Source organism: Calonectris borealis, chromosome 7, assembly GCF_964195595.1.
Source record: "Calonectris borealis chromosome 7, bCalBor7.hap1.2, whole genome shotgun sequence".
Taxonomy (NCBI): domain Eukaryota; kingdom Metazoa; phylum Chordata; class Aves; order Procellariiformes; family Procellariidae; genus Calonectris; species Calonectris borealis.
Window position 1 is genome coordinate 44,545,204 of NC_134318.1, and position 13,216 is coordinate 44,558,419.

The following is a 13,216-nucleotide window of genomic DNA, read 5'->3' on the forward strand; positions in this document are numbered from 1 at the left end:
AGGCAGATGGGCTTCCAGACCACGCAGCCTCCAGTGCTGGTTGGTGTACTCCTCCGTTCTGACAGGGTAGCGGCTGAACTCTTCCAATATACGTCCACTTAAAACCACATCCTAGAGCCTTTTTGTTGTGTTTGTACAGCACGAAACACAGTGAAACCTTCATGTCAGAAACTATATAGTATTTCTAATGTTGTTAGGATAATAACCAAGTGTGCTGCCACCAGAAAAAAAATCAAGAATATCTTGTATAAGGAGTCCTGTTGGTTTGTATGCTTAAAGTTACCGTTACAGATACTTAAGTACCTTGAAGCAGTGAGATGAGATTAACTTCTTGCAGAAGCTTTCCTTCCTTGAAATCTCATCAGTCCAATACTGACCTTCTCACATTAAGGTCATCAATAAGAAATACGTCTTTTACATTCCTGAAATCTGACTAGGAGGTTAGTTTTTGCACTAGTGAGAGACTGAATTATTTTGGAGAGGACCTTTGGTATGCTGTGAAGCATGAACAGTATGGGTAGAAGGAAGGCCGTACCTCATGTTAAAGTCCTACGGAAGCAGAGGTACGAAGTACTCTAGTGACTGGGGATGCCACGACTGGAGTGTGGTTGCCTGTCCAGCCTCAGTTCCTCTTCTGAAATGCTGGTCTGTAGAGAGCTTTAAATGCTGAAAGGCTGAGAAGAAGATGAATAAGAGTGTTTTGAGAATCTCTGTGCCATCTAAAAAGTTGTGCACTTTATCTCAGGGGCCTGAGATGGAACTTACAGGTGCGAACTCCCTTGGCACAAGGTTTGCTAGTAGTTCAGTGGCTTTAGTTTTTGGGTTTAGTTTTTTAATTTTTAGGTTTGAAGTTTTGATGCTTTAGTTTTTAGTTTTGCCTCAGTGTAGCTGGAAATCACATTATAGTATCATTTATGGGGTTGAATATAGAAATAAACTAAAACTACGAGCCAAGGATACACTTACTCGTAAAAATCACCTGGGAAATGTGGAGAGAATATAATCACAAAAGCAAGGCAGGGAACCAAGGTTTAAGTCCTTATAACAGACAATAGCCAGAGACATTCTTCCATATTTGCTAAAATAAAACCTCAGCTTTTCATAAGGAGATGTTTGTTGATATAGTGGCAGGTATTGACACAAACGAGATATCCAAACCCTTTTGCAAAACTCTAGAGAATGGTGGTTGAGAATAGGAAATATGAAGGTAAAGATGCAGGGGTATAAGGGTCCTGTATCCTTTAATCTTATTTCTCAGCTCCAAAAAAACTTTTAGGAGGAAACACTCCATGTTCCATAGCAAGTATTTATTGAATGAAATAAATGTTAATGCAGTTTTATTCCTAGCAGATTTTTCCATATGTGATATTAGCAAACACTTGTCTTGTGATATTGTATCAGCATGGAATGTAGCTTTTTTTTTTTCCCCACATGTGCACTCTATCTATAAAATCATGAGGCTTAACTTCACTTTGACACAATCTAATGTGCTCTTTCTATCCTCTCTCATGCCAAATGACCAATACCTCATTTTTTTCCTTGCTGGCATTAATTTTTGCTTATTTGACATCCAATTTGCCAAATGAATGATGACAGTAATCCTTTCTTCTGTACTGTTGCTTCACCTTATTCCACATTATGTATTCAGGTTTTATGGGGTTACTCCCCCTCACTGCCACCCCTCATTTTGTGTTGTGTAAAGATGAAAGATTGGATTTATTTATACTGATTAAAATAAAATAATTCTGAATAGTTTCATGTTCATTTGAGTTCAGATAAACTGAATTGCAAATACTAAATGTATCTTGTAACCGCTTATGCAGAACATAAAGACTCTTTAATTGTTGATGGTATAGAAAAACTCTATATAAACTCAAGTTTGGAAGGAACAAAATGACTAACAAAATCTGTCACTAGAACAGGGGTTAGAAGACTAAGAAGCAGAGTTATAAGAAGATAGGGAAAGGAGGGTTCAAAAGGACCTTCTCAAAGGAAGAAAAGATTGTGGAAAGATTTTATGTTTTTTTTTTTCCCAAACACAAACATTTAAAAAATGGCTACTTCAATAGGAAATATAATTCGAATGGCAAATTAGACATCTGTAAACATGAGGAACACAAAAAACTTCATGCATTTTGAAGAAAAAAAAATTTTTTTCCATAAAGACAATATTTCTCTTGAAATACATGAGACATCCTAATTCATCCACAGAATAGTATCAAGTGAAAGATGACAGTTGACTTTCCTGCTTAGTGCATGCCTGTTAGTGCAGTTAATATAGAAAATGAAATGTCTTACTAAGTGTATGCATACCCAGCATAACGTAGGAGAAAAACTTATGCTATCTACAAGCCTGCCAGTCTACCCAGGCCAGTTCCAAGATAGAAGTCACATAACCATGTTAATGCTAAATCAGATTAGTGAGGTCTGCTTACTAGTCATTTCTCAAGTTGCATAATGTGGTGAGTTTTTTCCATGAGTTAAGGAGCTTACTTTGTGCTGGATCTCAGTCTTACCCTGACTGTTCTGAGCAGACATTTATCTGTGTTCATGGCAGCCTGTGCTTTTTGCATCTCCCCATGATCATACATGAAGATGATGTGCTGGGGTACAGTACTTCTGATAGAAAAGTCAACAAGATAAGGGCAGTTATCTTTGTACAGTGCCTTTCACTATGGCAAATTCACTGTTGGTTCACCCTGCCTCCTTGCAAAAGAAAGGCTAATCTTCTCTCTCAACACACGTTCTCTTTGCTTTTCTTCCCAAAGCACCCATTAACAGAGGTGTGGTGGGATTTCATGCACAAGGTGTCCCAGGCAATCTAAGTTTGTCTGCAAGCTTTCTACATACATTCTGAAGCTGTCCTTGCACTTAACGGCTGTTTTGAACCTGAAGGACTGCTTAGCAGGCTTCCATCTACAGTTTCACAGTACATGACTCTTCTAGGTTGGTGATCAGCTTTGAGAGCTGCTGGCAATCACTCTCCAAACAACATTCTTCCGACCGTCTGCTGGATGCCAGGGCCAGTAGTGTGTGTTGCAATCCGTGTCGTTCCCACAGCAAAGGAAATTGATGGTGGCAGTGGTTCTTCAGTGTGTTCTTACCAATTCCCTGCATCCCATTTTCACTGTTACAGCCCTGACTTAATGGGACTCAATTTTGGTGAAAGAGTTTAATGGCATTTGAATCAGTCTAAGCCCTCCTTTTTATGGGCTGCAAGAGATGCTACTTTTTTATTTAGGTCTGCAATAAATACTGTGGTTTAAAAAAATTAACCCTGAACAATCTGATGCATACAGGATATATATCTGGGGAGACATTTATGCTGGGAAAATGAGAGTCACTGAATTGAGAAGTGATTGTTCTTTCTTCACGGAGCTCCATGTATGATGTACAAGTGACATATGGGCTGGTTTATATAGTACCTTAAACTCAGCAAAGAAGGTTATGGTTTTCTCTTAAAGTGGTATCTCAGAACATTTCACTTTCTTCTCATAAGTTCTCAGCTTAAGTGCTCTTTCTATTCCAGTGCAACTACAAAAATAAAATTTATTAGCTAAAACCTAATTCAGATGAACAAGAGAGTACATAAAAGATGCTATGCCATCAGAAAACTCCAATCATAGGCAATTATAAGCTAGATGAAAGGTGGGAGAATTAGTTGTGATTGACTGATTCTCTGGAAATACCTGCTTCAACTTAAATGTAATATAGTGCATGGATCAGTGATTTCAAATAATAAAATGATTGGGATATAGGGATAAGCCCCATTCTGTTGTGAGTAAAGTCTATTTTAATGACTTCATCCATATGGAGCTACTTTATGTATATAATAATTAAAATAATATCATAGTAGTGTTGGTAGAAACTGGCAGCCAATACTTAAAAGTTGCTCTGTTCTTGCCATAAGTGTGTAACTTCAGTTGCCTAATTACTCAGAATGGTCATTTCACTTCGGGTGTCTCTTGCCTCTTTTGTTTTTTGGGTTTTTTTTAAAACTGGTTCAGCTACAATTATCTGATTCTGACTTGAAGGTAAACATATATTACAACTGAGAAGCTGTAGAGCTTTGCCTTATAACTTCTGCAAATTAATATGAAGTTTATCAGGGAATCATCACCTGAATGTAGGCTTTCTTTAGCTGTAGTATGTCTGCCTTGAGCTGTTGCTAGCAAAAGCTGGCGAAATTTGGGCAAAATCAGTCTTTAAAGGAAACAAATTCAATTCACGTGTGAGTGTATTTCCAATTATTTTCTCCCTCAACATTTTCTCCCCCCCTTCTCATTAAGTTAGTCTCCCCCTTCTCCAAACACAAATTACAACTATTACTACTAGTTCCATATGTAGGAGGTAATCTTTAGGTTACCTTGCTTTAACCAGTCAAGAACAAAGCACCATGACTTTCAGAGAAAACCTCTCAAGAGAAATCCCAGCATTACAACTCACAGGCCCGATACGCTGTCCTGCGTGCAAATTCTGCTTGGAATAACTATATCCTGCAAGCCTATATTCCTCTCATATTTTAAATTCTTTGAACACTCCCTATCAAAAATGGCGGTGACCATGGTTTTTCTGATAATGACTGCCATTGCAGAAAGAGATGACGTTATTCTTATATCTGTCCAGCTTGTAGGTACTTTGGGATTGTATTAGATGGAAGGCACTGTGAAGTTAACTATTATTACAGTCAGCTTTTTGTTTGTATCGTGCCATGGGAATTTTGGCCTTTGACACAGCAGTGGTGCCAGCTTGTAGCGTAAGGCGCTTGAGAATGACATCAAGTAGAAGGAAGGAAGATCCACGCAGGTAAATGCATGCAGTTGCTATTCGTGGGTGCTAACAGTGTGGACACCTGCTGAGCAATGGAATGTGCATAGTCTTCTGGTGAAGACAAGAAAAGAGCTGTTCTACTTTTTTTCCTCTGGTGTTGATTTTTGTGACGTTAATGTACAGGCTGTTAATATGGAAGAAATGTTTGGAGGAAATTTGTTAGGTGGCACACTTTCATAAAATAAAACCAGAAGTTTGTCAGATAGCTGATGTATAAAACCCAAGACTAAAACGGAAAAAGAAACCCTGGACATATTTTGGAAAGAAAAAAGCTAGGGAGTTTAGGGAAAGCTGAACGAGAGCACAAAGCAAGACAGACTAAAAACCAAAGCAGACAGCAATGTTTTCCCACTAAAAGAAAACCTAAAAGTTTTTTTTAGCCAAAGCTCAAATCTGTGATCTGAAACCTTGAAGAAGAAAGAGCTGCTTTCAGAACTCACTGGCTATGTTACCTTTTGACTGACTGTCCTTGCCTGTGGGCCTGTTACTGCTGCTCCACTCGGGGCAGCTCAGCAGCACCGTTTCTTCCCAGCCCCATCAGGATTCACAGATTGGGTGCCTATGAGTTTTGGCAGGTTGCCCCAGTGCATCCCACCTGTGTGTGAGCATCCCTTTGCGAGTTGGGAGCTTGACACTGTCGCCCTCTGAGACGTAGGTCCTTGTACCTTTTACACAATAGCCTAATTTTGGCTTAAGATTTGGGTTCTTATTTTTACCTTTTAGAAGTAAAGAGGGAGCCTTGTTCATTTATTTTCAAGAATTATGATAGACATCCACCCTCAAAAGGAGAATCTGTAGGGCTGGAGGAGACCGGAGGTGTTTTCCCACAGCTTTGAAGCATCGCCTCGGCATGCTGGCTGTCCTGGAAGTCACTCTGACATGCTGGACATGCCCCTTTCACTGAGGAGGATGTACACGTGTCTAACTCAGGGTCTTCAAAGCAGCTGCTGCTCCAGGAAATGGGTGTATAAGACATAACTTTTAGCCTCTGACACTGTTTATTGGATGCAGCATAACATCTTTTGGCTTGTGCAGAGGCTTGAAATCAGTCTCGAACATTCTGGCTGTGTACTCAAGCTGCTGTCCAGTGACACTGGAGATAAACCCTGGACATTTGGATAATAACTTCTGGTGCATCTCAAAAGGAGGTGCTCTGGAAGTACCTCCATGTGCATGAAAGCATCCACAAATATTCAGTTTGCAGAAGTGGAACGTATGCTCATATCAGCCCTAGTTGGAAACATAGCAAAGACAGTGAAGCTTTGCAGCTATCTGTGAAAGAGACTGCAATTCAATATTTACTGATAACGCAGGAGAAATAGAAAAGCTATTGATTTTTTGCATTTCAGACTGATTTTTTCAAAGTGGGCAGGAAGAGAGATGTTTTATGTAGACTCTTGAATACTCTTAATAATATCCAATATTACTATTTAGAGCAGAACCACATATTAAGTCGTGTAGGATCAAGTCAGGGTCAGCTCTTGAAGTTCATATTTGCAATTAACTTTCAGTAATGCCTCAGTTCTTATTCTGTTAAATTCCATCAATTTAATCAGAGGTTGGATGAGGTGTTTAAGCAATGAACTGACAAATTCTGCCAGCATAATGATACAGCACATACAGGTCTTAATGTCAGTAATCTGCAGTCAAGTCTTTTCACCAGCTACCTGGGGTATACAGGAATTGTTTTGGTTAGATTCAGCTGTTGCTATGAAGCAAAAAGCTTGGCTGCTTTTGCTTCTGTTGATGCTGAATTTAAGTTATTAGTATTGTAGTGTTTAGTAGGCTTTCAGAACATTTTTCAATCTCCAGCTAATCTAAGTAAGCAAAATTAACTCCCAAAAGTTGAGCTAAAAAGAATGCATTTGGGGCTAGGAATTAGCAGCAGAATTTTGCTAAATATAACATGTATATAATTTTGAGACCCTTGTAACCAAAACAAATTCTAACATTGTTATTGTTAATGAGGCTTTTTATTTCTTGAACTTGGAAACTACTATAATGTCTTTCAACTATCTGAATATATTAATTTTTTTGTTGTTGTTGTGAGAATATTTTCCTTGTTCTATCTTAAGAGCAGTCCTATTTAGGTCAAGTCAGAAATAAGAAAGTATTGACTTTTACATAGTCTTTAATCCTCATATGAGCTAATTTAACTATTTTCTTGCATATAATGAATTTAAAATTTCACATTTTTGCAGACATGGAAGTGCTATATAAAAGCCTAATGCAGGCATACAGAACTTTCTCAGGAAGCCCGAATAGAATGGCTTGCAACTCTGAACTTTAACAACATCCTCACTGAGGCAAACCATGAAGATCTTGTGCAGGGAAGAATAGGCACAGCAGACTACTCGAAGTAAAGTCCATCACCTAAAACTAAGGGAAAAATGCTGATAAAAAGCCACCCTCAGACTCACAGACTGAATAGGAATTTTGATTGAGTGCATTTATAGTATATAAATGAGAAAGGCAAAATAGCAAATGTGAGTTAAGGCTTTTGTGGACCAAAAAGTGGTCTCTATGAGGAACCTGAGAATATTCAGTACATTGCACAATCAGATCCTAATAGAGCATACATCAAACCTGGATGTTGATTTGCATCTATAGAGAGACAGGAAGCCAGTGAAGGTACGTAAGTAATGAATTCAAGTTAAAAAAAAAAAAAAAAGAGAAAAAAATGTACAACATGGCCTTCAAGAAGTAAGAATTTTGTTAGGTAACTGCTAGCAAACCTGCTACAAAACTGCTAGTACAAAGTGTAATGAGTCCTAGTACCAAGAGGTGCATCAATATTTACTAGCATTTGTGTTCAAGTAGGTAGACCTGAGATGCTGACAAAAGCAAATATGGAGTGGTATTTTCCCATAAATCATGTCCCACTATTGGAATATTCTTAAAGAGGATACTTAAAATCAACATAGTTGTTGGAGAACACTTTTGGAGAAAAGTGTTGTTTTTTCTTTTTTTAAAATCAACAGTGAAGGTTAAAAGCAGCTTCTGCTCTGTACCCTTCCTTTTCAAACATAATGAGCTTTGTTTTCACTCCCTTGCAATCTGAGTCTATTTCAGTTTGTAAAGTGCAATGGTAGGCGCAGTCATGTTTTGACTTTTGGAAACTATTACACAAAGTGGAAGGCTTGGCAAACAGGTCACATTAGTTTTGTGTTACAAAGTTTAATCTGCTAGAATATTCTTGAGGATATATGTGCGAGACAGCAGTTTGTTAGAACCATGAATGGCCAGCACTGTTCAGTACCTTTTTACTTAAAAATATAAATGCACAGGATTGAAGAACAAGAAGACAGACATTTATGTAGCTTTATCTGGCTTGCAAGAGCTGTTGATTTTAACAGTATGCATACCATGTCATATTAAAAAAATAATCAGATAAAACCAGCCAAGTAAAACACTTTATTTCACATGATTTGCTCCCCCTTCTATAATCCTATCATAAATACTTTAAAGAGTCCGTAACTACTTCATGCGGTATCAAAAGAACATTTTTATAACAATTCAGAGGCTGTACTCAGGGATGGATATGGGACTTCAATTTCCTGCGAGTCAAACTCCTGCTGAAGCTGCAAAGAATGGCAACTACAGCATGGCCAGCGAGACCCCCGAGCACCCCTCTTACCCAGTGACTCAGTCCTGCTGCCTTCCGGAGTTGACAGCTGGAGTCTTTTTTTTTTGTATGTGTGTCTCATCCTCAATTTTGCAATTATTGCCACATGGAAGTAATGCCTAAACTTCATTTGTGTGCTATAATGAGTAGGTTGCAAGAGAAATGGTTGCTGGTGGTGTCATTACTCCATGGTAGCTGTCCACATTCACTTTGTTAGTAAAAGCATGCAGGAAGAAGCGGACTCCTTTCTGAGAGGCAAATCAGAGGTGTAAATCTCAGAGGTAAATTTTGCATGACTCACATCAACTAGAAGATAAAATGTGCATATTTTACACACAAAACTGTGTCCTTTTGTTCACGTATGCAACTTCAGTAGTCTCACCGAGGTAAAGAGGCCTACTCACTGTAATCAATATAAGCATTTGCTTAAGTGTTTGCAGGATCAGACCAGTAGGTTCTGATTCAAAAGGAAGGACTTCTAGTGAATTTAAGATCAGTTTTGTTTCAGGGAGTTGTAATTAACAGTTCAAAAGGGTGGGTTCCAATGGGTTATTTATGCAAGGAGTTCCAGGGATGTCAGCGGGATTGCTTTTATTATTGTGGAGTACACCTGTAAGGATCCGTTTGCAGAATAGGAGCCTTTCTGGTGTAATCAAACATTTTTCAGCACAGGTAGTGGTGCAGTTGCAACTACATGCGTTCTTCCAGGCCTTGCCCTGGTAGCCAGAGAGCGGTGGCAGCAGCAGGGGTGCCTGCCGCCAGTTGGCCCCCCCTCTGCCATGTCAGATCTGCTGGCACTTTTGCAGAGCGCTGCTCCATAGCTTCCTTCTGCCAAAACAATCCAATTCTTGGAAACACACTAAGGTGATTTATGCAAATCTGGACATATTGAAAGAAGCTTGTTGAAAGGCAGTTGTATGCTCAGGTATGTCTATTAACTGGAAAGGGAGAGGCAACTTTGTCAAAAACAGTAATGACTAACCTCTTCACAAAGATCAGAGGTGACCAGCACAGTGCATCAGACCATGCCTGGAGATTCTTCTTTCATCCTCAGATTTTCTTTTTACATAATTATTTTGTCTTATTCTTAGGCTTCTTTTTCCTATAATGCTTTTCTCATCAAAATAAGGTGATAAATTCACAAAGGAGCTGTAAAAAGACCTACAAAAAGAGTGAGAAAACTCTAAGTGTCTCTACATAAGAAACTAATCCTTTTAGCCTTTCTGGCTGAAATTGGGTGGCAGGGGAGAAGTGGTCCTGTGGACCCAACAGCTTTGGCAAGGAGTGGTCGGGCTGAGGCTGGCCTTGTGCAGCTGCGCCATGGCATAACACATCCTGCTGCTCAGTGATGTCACTAAATAAATTCACATCCATAGCATGCCCTAAATAATGATCTATTACGGGTCGTTTCACTGCATTTTCAACCAAAATGTGCTAATATTTTCAGAAAAGAAATGATAACTTTTCAGGTACCAGCAGTTAACCATTATGTTTTCTTTTTGAATCCCTGTCTCTTTCCATAATGAGACCTGTGCTGATTCATTGTACACTGCAAAAGTTGTGTTTGCCTGTATTTTTGAAGGAAACAGTCGCTGTTTTCATGGTAGGAAGATGTGCTGTGCAAACAACATCAGGATGACTGGCCTTGTAAGAGCACCAGTATCATTGCGGTGTGAATTAGGAATGGTTAGGGGACATTTCTTGCTGAAATTTCTTACTGAAAGTCTTCAAAATATGGAAAATTACTTAAAAGGAAAACACATTTGTAGCTTTACCCTATTAAGTGGCTATTTTTGACAGTCTTTTGACGGATCTGCCTCAATCCTTCATTCAGATGCTGTAACAATTAATTTTAATATCTTGCCAGAAATAAATGCAATTTATTTGCATTTATTGTTCCACTTGCAACAAATTTCTGTTAGTGGTTAAATCAAATGATTGGTTCATTCATAAAGATACTTAGAAATGTACAATCAGGCAGAAAAAGTGAAAAATCTTTACTACAAAGATGCACAAGAAGTAATCTTTTGAATGTAGCACAGTTCCAATGCATCTAACCAGGCTCATCAGACCTTCAGGTGTGGTTCTATGTAGCTTGATTAAAGGCAGTTCAGTCTCCATAGCTGAGCTTTAGATTGCTGCACCGGAGAGGCTGCAGTAAAAAGTATACCATGTCTGCTCCTCTGAGAGAGTAATCAAACCTAGTTAGCATCAGGTAACCTTTCTACCTTGCAGTTAGGCCCAAAGCTAACCATACTGTACGACCAGTTTTGACCAGAAATTGCCATCCATTTATTCCTTATCAATAAAAAAGGTAAGTTAAGTTCTATAGTGTATTTCAGTAATAAATTGCTTTATTCAGCAATAAATCTAAAAGTAAATTAAGAAAATCTGTATAAAATACAGCATGGTGTTATAATGAGCATTTAAAACAGAAAATACTGGGCCTCACTAGAAGTATCATGATCCACCTCTATGGAGATTATTAATTTTCATGTGTTCAGGCTTCTTAAAGGACTTTTTAGTAGCAAACTTACAAGCTTCATGTAAGATGATATAATTCAACATAAAGATGCTGAAATAGGGAATATTAGGAAGGTGCTATTGCTTTGTGTGAGGAATATATGAGCGTATGCTGTATAAACTGGGATGGTCCAGCTGTTGTCCAGCAGATCCTCTCTGGTTGTTGCATGTTTCTGGAATGTTTCTATCTAGCCTGCCAGAAGAAGTCATAGAAACTCTGGTAATGTTTGAGCAACTGAATGCCTCCTGTGCCTATGCACAGTGCAGTGTGGAAAAGGGAGATGGTGAGGCTGCCAGCCCCATGTAATAAAAAGATGTGGGACCAGGGACCTATTTTCTCCTATTTGCTTGTTTGGTAAGAACATAGCCTGAGATTCTGCCAGGCTTTTGAACTTGCTCTTTTCTCCTTGGTCATAGCCTCTGCAGCAATGGACTGTGATGGGTAAGGAACAGCTCTGCCCACCCGTGGATGTACCATTACGTTGGGTAACTTTAGGTAAAATATATTTGCTAGGGTTAGACCTTGGCAGCGCAAAGAACTGGAGTAGATGCAGAATCAGAAAGTCAAAGGAATGAGGTAGGCGAACGAGTGCCACACATTCACAGGAAATTTTGCCCTGGCCTGGGGTGCTCACTTTTTCACAGTTGAAGTGTCTTCACTCCTTGTCATTCTTTCAAAAACTGACATTGTTGTGTGATACCCTTTCACAAAAATGTGTGGAGATCCTATCTCACTTTACATAAGACACAGAATAGCTGTTTGGTCGCAATACTTGGAAAAGAATTTTTCCAAGTACTCAGTTCCCTTTTGGGCTACTTAGAATTTCCATGTTATTTTTATCTACTAGGTACATTGCATAGCAGCAATGTGCTCCAGTTGTGCGTCTCAGTACTGCTGTGCGATGAACAGTGGTCTGGAATATGTAGCTGCACCATGTGCGGTGAGTCCATGGTGTCTTAATGCAGATATGAATACTGTTGGTAGCAGTCATCCCTACTCCTTGAGTTTTGATTAATACTAACATGCTATAAGCCATGGACAGAGAGATCTAGATGTCTGAATATGCACCACACAACTCCTTACAATGTGTAAGGAATACATTATACATAGTCAGAGTCTGTATTTCCTTCTCAAGCTAGATGGGCTGGATTGTTCCTGCTTCCAAAAGTGCTAGACTCTTTCTACAACTGATAGCACAGTGTGAGCTGTGTGTGTCAAGTTAGATAAGGAAAATTAATAACAAATGGCAAAATAAAAGCTCTTTCACTGGCAGACAAATTCATAAATATAGATGACTGCTGAACCTAATACACCATCAAAACAGACATGAAGTTCTTCCTTAGCCACTGAAGTGGTGAATGTTTCCCGAGATATAAACACTTCTGCAGATAGTGCTGAAAATGAATCGGAAGACAAATCACAGCCGAGAGAAAATTAGCAAATTGGGACAAGGTTAACTTTGTGACATAAAGCCAAAACTGTCTGATAAACATTAAAGCCTTTAATTTAATTTTCATCGTATTTTAGCAAGCAATACCATTATACAAGGGACCTAGTTCCTACACTATAATCAGTGGCCATTCAGTTTTCACATCAAGACTTAATTTTCTTCTTTACTTTGAATTTAATTTTTATACGAGTCCCTGATCATCAACTGCCAGATGTTTCTCCTAATGACTCTTCTGCTATACATGAAATAAAGTTCTTATTTCCAGTTTGTGTAGAGGAGAATAGAAAAGAGGCACATTAATGGCTCGGTGCTATAATTTTATATTATATAAAATATTTATATTTATATAACTGTAATTGGAGAAAACCTTAGTTATAAAATAACTTGGTAAAAATAATTTGTGTTGACAGAATAACATCATGTTAGCCATGAGTTGGTGACCCAGGCATGAAACTTGCTTCTCTGTTGAACAGAAAATGTATTTAATAGTTGATTATGATTTGCCTCCCTGATTTTGGTCAGGATATTGTGATTGAGCCCTGACTCAGCTCATTCAAGCTGCAGAACAGCTGTTTGGTGGTAGCAATACTTCAGCCAGATTTTTCTAATGCACGGAGTTGCCCTTTGGGCTCCTTCATACTGCAGTGTCTGCAGGGGCTTAACTGGCTTCTTGGCTAAGCCTTGCACTTGCCACGGAGGTGACTTACCTCACTGTCCAGTGTAAGCCCTGCAGCTTCTCTTGTCACTTAGGAGCTCACTTTCTTTTGTCAGCATTGCCAATAAGAAA